We start from the raw sequence: 8414 nt of genomic DNA on the forward strand, positions 1-8414 counted from the left end.
TGAGCATGGAGCCTGACATGGGGTTGGAACTCACAAACCATGAGATCAAGACCTGAGCCGAAGTCGGATGCTTAACCAACCGAGCCACCCAGGTGCCCCGGCCACATAGACTCTTGAAAGGACTTTGGTTCTGAGTGAAATCAGGAACATTGTTTTGAGCAGTCAAGGGATTTAATTTGACTTGAACTTTAATGGATCACTCTGGCAATTTGTTGAGAATAGATCCTTGAAATAAGAATGTAACCAGGAGGCTACTGCAGCTAATGTAGATAATGGTGCCTCTGATGGGAATAGCAACACTTAGGAAGGCAAATTTGTAGCTATAGACACTGGCAGATGGGTTGGTGTGGTGGCAGGAGTCTGTGGAAAGTCTATTCTGATTGCTTCTCTTTCCTCAGGGAGCTAAGAAGCCAGATCATCAGCTGAGAGTGGGGACAGAAGAGAGGAAGTGCTGGCCCTAAGAGTAAAGAAGAGGCCGGGCTGAAATAGCTGGATAGGGAAGAGGAAATGAAAACTAGGGAAAGACAGCATGACTAGTGGCATCAACAGTGCTTACTGCTCGGTATTGCCTCCGTTCCCACAGGTATCAAAATCTTCCTTCGCCCAGAACCTCCCAGCAGCCCTATTGATCGATCTGAGTTGGCAGATGAGACAATGTGTATTTCCCAGTTCTGATCTAATCTGACCTACTCCTACGGTAAATTGAAGTCCAGAGAGTGTCTTTTAAACTGCCATCTTTGAGGATCATTTGAATTACCAATTAGCAAGTGCTCTAGTAAGGAAAACAATTAGAATGCCTATCTAAATATCATGCACCACGAGAGCCTGATAACTACGGCTCCTGGGAATTCATGCTATAGGATAAGGGTACCAAGGGCTGCAGCTGAGTGTCTGAAACATGAATCATATTAATGCAGTGGGAATAAGACACCTGCTCAATGGATTTCTAATTAACTCTTAGATCTTTACATTCTGGCTCAAAGTTATATCTTCTGCACATCCTGGCTTTAGTTTTCAAAAGGTTCCAGGGAGATCAGCCAGAGTTTGTCTTTTGAGTAGACTGGCATGACTTTTCAACAGGACCCAAAAGAATCACATTTGATTTCAAGAAATTGAGGAGATAATTAAGAATGTGCTAGTCACTACTGAGTGTAGTTATGTATGCTTGCTTCTGCAATTTAGAAGGGGGAAAAAAAGGTCCATTCAAGTCATCTTAAAAGGGTTCTTGCTATAAAATAAAAGTTAGAGGAGGGGTAAATCTGCAACGCCAATGATTTTCTTGCTTTACCAGTAACTTAGTATTACATAACGAATGCTGAATTATCAAAGCATTTACTGACATTTCTTCACACACACTGGGAATTGGTTTGTGGCCTTCAGAACTCTCCACTCTTCCTAACTGCTTCTCAAAGTTCTCTCTCTCCTCTCCTTCCCACTCAGTTTACTTCTTGGAAGCCTTGTTGACCTTTGCGATCATTTCCTCTCTCTTACCTGATCTTCGTCTGCTCGTAAGTCCATCCCTTTTCTCATGTTCAGCATCTTAGAATGGAAAAGTTTATAAAGCACCATCAACACCACAAAGCCACATGCAATTATGAACAGGTACCCAGGGCTAGCTCACACATGACAGAGTCCTTGTGGGATTTTATCAAGACTCTCATTTTCAAGAGGGCTATCCCTTTTAGAAAAATCAAGCCATTCTTAAGCGGATCTTTTCTTTGTTTTTCCAGTCCAGAAATAATTGCTATGTCAAGTTCAATAATAAAATGAATGGCTGCTGTTGACTGAGGACCTACTCTGGGGTGTGGAGCTAGTGAGACTCTCCTAGTCATCTCACAACAACCGTGCCAGCCTTGTCCCTTTTCATTTTTTTTTTTTTCCTGTGGATACTCATTAGATCTGAAAGTCCTACAGATTGGCATCTCTAAAGTAAAGCAGTTTGTCCTATAAAATTTTTTAATGATGTTAGGACTTTTAAATTCAGTTTGTGACATTTTGTTTGTCATTTTAAGGAGCCAGTGGAACCTCCAGTTGGTTTTTTTCCAATAGGCAGCCACTAATGTGGACCAGAAGTTTACAACAAAGATACAGATGAGAAAATCATTGATGCTGAGATGCGAGTGATAGGCACAGGTCTAGCAAAAGAAAGAGATCCTCGGAGGCACAAGAAATGGCTGACAGCAGCATCTTGGGAGATTTTCATATTTTGGTAGTGGGAAGAGAAAGACAAGCCATAAAAGGATCCAGTAGGGGCAATGGAAAAAGCTAAGTAGCAGACTTCTGAAAGAGTTAAGGAAGTCGAAGGAATAACTCTTTAAGGTGCTTCAAGTGGTCAGGGCTATAGAGGTCAGCACCATAGAACTCTTATAGATATGGAACTTAGAAAAACAAATCATGGAACTTAGGAAGAAAATCAATCATCCTTAAGAGGGTTAACAGCAACATGGTGGGTGAAAAAGACAGGTTCCAAGGGACTAATAATACTCTTATTTCATGGGAGTGGATAGAAACTTGGGGACAAATGGAAGAATGTTACTTTTAGAGTGAAGGGTAGAGTGATTCATGGGTATCACAATAAAAGCCTAAGAAGTGGTACATGAATTGAATAGGGGACTGTATATGATACCATAATTCTATACTTAATAAACACTCAATAAGCAAAATGTAAAGCAGAAATAAAAGAAGAATGAAATACACAATGAAAAATGATTTAGCCATAAAAAGAGGGTATAATGCTGAGCAAAATAACCCAATCAGAGAAAGACAGATACCATATGATTTCACTCATATGTGGAACTGAAGAAACAACACAAATGACCAAAGGAAAAAAAAAAAGAGACAAACCAAGAAGCAGACTCTTAACTATGGAGAACAAACTGATGGTTACCAGAGGGGAGGTGGGTAAGGGATGGGTGAAAGAGATGATGGGGATTCAAGAGCACACTTAGCACGATGAGCACTGAGTAATGTGTGGAAGTGTTGGATCACTATATTATACACCTGAAACTAATACTAACCACTGTATGTGAACTACACTGAAGTTAAAATTAAAAAAAAAACTTGAAAAAAATAAAAGGAATTTTGAATAAATTCATAATATATTCTCCAGCACACTGCATTTCTCTTCATTTTTAAAATATATAAATATTTTACGTAATTTAAATAAACAGTGAAGAAGAGGAGGAGGAGAAAAATAAAGAATCTCAATATGGCTCAGAAAAGGGGGCTGAGGAGGGGACATAATTCTTAGGCATCCTAAGGGAGGAGATGTAAGTGATAGTTCCTTTTTCTGGTGACTATCTGATACTTATCATTAAGTGCTAGTCAGATGAGATGCAGTATCTTGAAGGCATCATGAACACCTCAAAGAAGGAAGGGTAGAGCACTAAAGAGTGAAGGCTTTTGAGCCCCCCTTTTCCCTCCAGGAAACATTAAAATGTTTTCAAATTCTAGGCCAAGTGGCTTAGTTTCAGAGTTCCTCTTATGCAGCCGTGCTGTCTCCTTCCAGCAGCCACATGTCCTATGGATGGATCTATAAATTCGGGACAACAAAGTGAATGTGTAGAGGCCGGGTTGGGGGTGGGCAAGAGAGGTAAGACTGAATCAGGGCCAGCGGCTGCCTACAGGCAACTCAACGGAACACTCATGTCTGATTTGTGGAAGTGACATCATCATTAGCTTCAGATCAATACTGGCCAAAATTGAAGAACTCAACTGTGGTGTGGCAGCTTTAAATCTTTAAAATAGATGACCAAGTTGACTCTTCCCTGTAGCCCCCCTCTTGGACTTCAGAACTGATGGCACATTTTCATTTCTAATTTTCAGCCTCATCCAGTTCCTGGTTGATACTAGCCTGCACAGATGATTTGCTGGGGCAATCACAGAGTGTGACTCGGGAATAAAACCTGCTGCTTTAGGTTAAAGATGTCTATTCAGAACTGCATTCCTTGCTTTCTGCCCCACCCCATCCTCCTGTGCACATGGTCTATAGTCCAGGGAAATAAAATAGCCTTTTCAAGACGAATGTGTTTTACCAGTAGATGGAGTAAATGCTTCCCAGAATCCTGTACCTACTAGTTAATGGACTGGTGTCTCAAAAAGAGACAAAGCCACCACCAACAACTGATTCTGGAACTTAATGTATAATAGCAGGTGGCGAACGTGATCAATGACATGGATGGCTCTTGCCTGAAATGTTTTGTAAGAGAGGAGACACTTATTCACATATACATATATGAATAATGAATAAATGAATATATGAATAAATATACGGATATATGAATATATATGAATAGATAGATGAATAAATGAAGGTAAGCAAGAGGACACAGAGGAAACTTGGAGTACTCACAATCCCTTCATTTCTTCACAATTTTGCCTAAAATGAGCCCAGCACCTGGGGTACGATCCCAAGTGCAATTTCTCCCCCCTTCATCTTAAATGTTTTTCAAAAGGGATCCTTTTACTCTGTGGTTTGGTGAAAGGGCGGGATGGGGGAAGTCCACTTTGCAGCTGGTACAACACAGAAGAGAGCTGCGTCAACTCTCAAAGGCTGCCAAGCCTTTCTTTTGGCAGAAGCACTGGGGATATTACACTGGGGATAATTTATCACGCTTGCTTTGGATGTTCCAAATTTGCAAGCCGTGGCTAATTTCCAGAGACAGCAGGGCAATAAACTCCACTTTCCTAAGAGAAAAACAGTAACCGCACCACCTTTCAATTAAATGGGCCATGGAAAACGAAGAGCCACCCATGATCATGGATATTCAGAAATCCTCAGAAAGCCGGAGTGTGGCCACTAGTGGTGGGAATAATGACTGTGCACCCGGAGAAGCCTGGCTTCACGGGTATTAGGAATTGGCATGTTCATCTGCTTCCACATTTGTCTCTTTCTGTACATTTTCCTGTATGAACACACAGGCACACATGAACCCTCACGTGTGCAAGACCAAAACACAAGTATTGGATGCTCATGGAGGAATTATAGCCTCTTCTGTTATGCATCAGGTGAAGTTTTCCTCACAGTCTCTGGGATCTCCTTTTCTCTGCTCTTTTCTTAATCTCCTGGTGCCTCCTTGATCATCCAAGGCCCCTTGGAGCAGGAAGCAAACAACTCCTCCCTCTAGATCAGTGAGCCACACTGGGCAGCTGTCCTCAACCCCTCAACGCTTCCTAAATAGGTCTGCGGTCTTTTATGTTTCCTGAGCCAGGTGTTCAGAAACTGTGTATTGTGTTAATGAATCAGTATTTTACAGGGGGGTTCCAGGCCACCATTCAAAGGAACGCAGATGGTGGGCATTTTGAGTGGGTGACTGGGGGGTAAAAAGGATGGATGTTTGGGGGTGAGAATCTCATCCTAAGTGGGAAGCCTACTTTCAGATGGTCCTACTACTTTTGTGGTCCAGGATCATGCCATCTGATTACATTAGCATCTCATGTGTTCATTACAGAATCCAGACCAGGACCACACGGTGCCTCTAACTTCAGAGAAAGTGAAGCAACCCCAATAGTGTGAGGTTTACACAACCTTTGACTCAACGGTCAGTTTCTCTCCCCTCTCCAGTTCCTGCAGGGTAGGCTGCCAGCTTAATTTTTGTCTCCTGATTTTTGTTTCTATGGATATGTTAATGGTTTTACAGGATCATTTCCTATGGTGCAGAGGAACACCTTGGGCCAGTCTCTATTTTCAAAGTCAGAAATGCTGTGAAGTCAGGCAGGATCTCGTGAATTCTGTAATACGCTAGAAATATCTTCTAATTTCTTTTTTTGCACTAATCCGTAAAGGTAACTCAACAGTTTCCCTTCTTTGCCCTGCTGAAACATTTATAAAAAAATATGCATCTAGAAAGAGGCCAATAGATGTTAGCTCTTATTATTTTTATCCTATAATTGCTGAAGCTAATCCTATTTCATGGTTTGCAGCCCCCAAACCAATGGATGTTCCCTTTTGTCAGGATCCTAACAAACGTCTCTGCCCTGGTCTGATACCAGCAACTTGTGTTTAGGTGTTTATGGCTGGTGGTGGGTTGACATATATGCCTTCCTAGTGCATGTTATTTCATGACCTGACCTCTTCTTCGAGCTTCAGCTGCTTTCGGACTTCTACTCTGTCCTGTATGGTCTCTCAGATGTGTCTCTTCCAGACCCTGTTGAGGCAGGTCAAGGTCATCTTCTGAGTTCAGAGAATTCTCACTTTTTAGTGAACTGTGATCCCAATCTCCACCCTAGACCATGTACAGGAGCCAAATTAACCACAAGGTCAGGCTTTGCTAAAATTATCCCGTCTGTCAGTCTCCTGGCAAACGACGAGTTTGAAGATTTTAATCACAACATTGACACACACAATGCTAATTTCATACAGTTATGTAACTTAACTGATAAGCCCATCTAAGCTTTACTTGCATGGTAAGAGACCTGAGGTTAAAAAGTGAAACATATTAACTAACCATATGCTTAATTTACATTTACCCAACAGCAAGCGTTTCTGAAATCTGAAATAAACAAACATGGGGTGAAGGGATTGCGTGAAGGCAGGTCTTCACATCCAGAACCAATATTAAGAGCAAGAGAACAACTAATTTGTCTCAATGGGGTAGCAAAGGGACACAGCCTTCAGAATGTCGTGGGAGATTATATTTCAACGACTTACAGTTAATTTGAAAACTGACTTAGCTCTGGCCCTATTATTAATGACAGTTTCAATCAATGACCATTTTGTATCTAAATTTCACTTTATCTGTATTTCTCCTCTCTTCTACCTATTAGGATTCCTGGACTACTTGACTTACATTAAAAATGTTCTAGTTTCTGTGGCTAGTTGTGTTTTGCTTTGATAAACTCATTGCAAAGTGTGTGTAATTATTGCATTGCGAACAAGGGAATGGCAATAAATTTAGGCATAGCATTTTTGAACAAAATACAAGCAGCTTGAAAAACTGTTTCTGAATGACAAGAAATTTGGCATGACCAAGTAGGTGAAAAGTACCATTATACATCTTTACGTATTGAAGTTTATGTCTATAGAGCAAAGGGAGAAAAAGAGGAAGCATACTGGAGGTATTAGCCTGTGTACTTTTCTGATTTTACGGATGATCACATTTATCTAGGGCCTATAATACTTTATAAAAGATGAAAACATTCTTGTGGGAGGAAAAAACCAATTAACTTCCTTGCTTGCAGAGATGGGTAACCTTGTTTCTTCTATCTTAGATTTCAGTAGGACACCCCCATCTTTGGATGAAAAATGCTGACCGGTGTGTTCTGGGAATCTTGGCTCACCCCGAGGCTAATGAGCACAGTGTCCTGGCTGTGTGCCCAGCTTTTGTGGCAGGGAGTTACCCCCAGTGCTTTTTTTAACTTACACTAAAGTTTGGACTTAGAAAGCAAGATCCGCCAGCGCATCAGAGGAAATAGGGCTTTCCCTCTATAACCATCGACACCAAATTCTATTTCTACCTGCAGCCCTGGAATCAGCCTCTTTGGTCTGATTTAATCGCCATATTCACACCCATCTCTGTTGGCGAAGTTAAAGAGGGAAGAGTGCGGGTAGGACTCTTCTAGTTTGGGGGAACCCAATCTATGTGCCCCTTTCAATGGGGACGCAGGAGAGGGGTTGGGTCGTGGGGATGAGTCCTAAGGAGTGTATATATGCACCGAGGAGGAAAGGCAGAGCATGTGACACAAAGGGCAAGTGCAGAAGAGTAGCTCTCACTTGACCTTGTTAGGCTTCCTGCATGGAATTAAATTTCAGAAACTGGCGAGGCTCGCAAGGAGTAATTACTGCAATTGCCTCACCCCCTACTGTCAGCACATGGCAAAGTTTGCTGTGGGTAGGGCAGCAGGCAGTTCTTTCCGAACATTTCAAAATATTGGTAACATTTTCTTAAATTTCTCACCAACCCACAGAGATGATTTGGAGGCATCCGAACTCTTCTGTCCAAGCCAATGCTCAGAAAGTATCCCAAAGCAGCAGGAGTAGAAATGCAGTGACAATGTACGCTTGCATTGATGTTCTCTGATATACAACGCGACCGAAGGGCATTTTTACAAAGGCCCCAAGCACCAAAATCACAAGGTAAATTTTCCCCTTCAATCTTTCATTTAGTAAACTGTTAGCCTAGCTCACAAGTCTTCTGAGATCACTTCAGCCTATAGCCATGATGTTTTTATTTATTTATTTTTTTAACGTTTAAAAGTAGCCATGAAGGAGTCAAATCAGTATCTTCACTAGTTTTACTGAGTCCATAGGAGAGATGTATTACAATTCAGTTTCCCATCCATGAGATGGCCTGGAAAACGAAAACGATGCAGCCCAGTACAGCCACCCCTACCCACCCCCCACCCCCGCCGGAGAGAGTGATTTTATTTATTTATTTTTTCAACGTTTATTTATTTTTGGGACAGAGAGAGACAGA

The 8414-nt window shown here is 41.6% G+C and overlaps 1 protein-coding gene across 13 annotated transcripts in view; it reads right to left on the reverse strand.

The window, feature by feature from the left end:
• SLC8A1 (solute carrier family 8 member A1) overlaps positions 1 to 8414 on the reverse strand; it is a 387431-nt gene that overhangs the window by 98839 nt on the left and 280178 nt on the right. The gene's annotated exons all lie outside the window — the stretch shown is intronic.

The sequence above is a fragment of the Herpailurus yagouaroundi genome, unplaced genomic scaffold (assembly GCF_014898765.1).
Source record: "Herpailurus yagouaroundi ecotype Mexico unplaced genomic scaffold, PumYag 188, whole genome shotgun sequence".
Classification (NCBI taxonomy): Eukaryota; Metazoa; Chordata; class Mammalia; order Carnivora; family Felidae; genus Herpailurus; species Herpailurus yagouaroundi.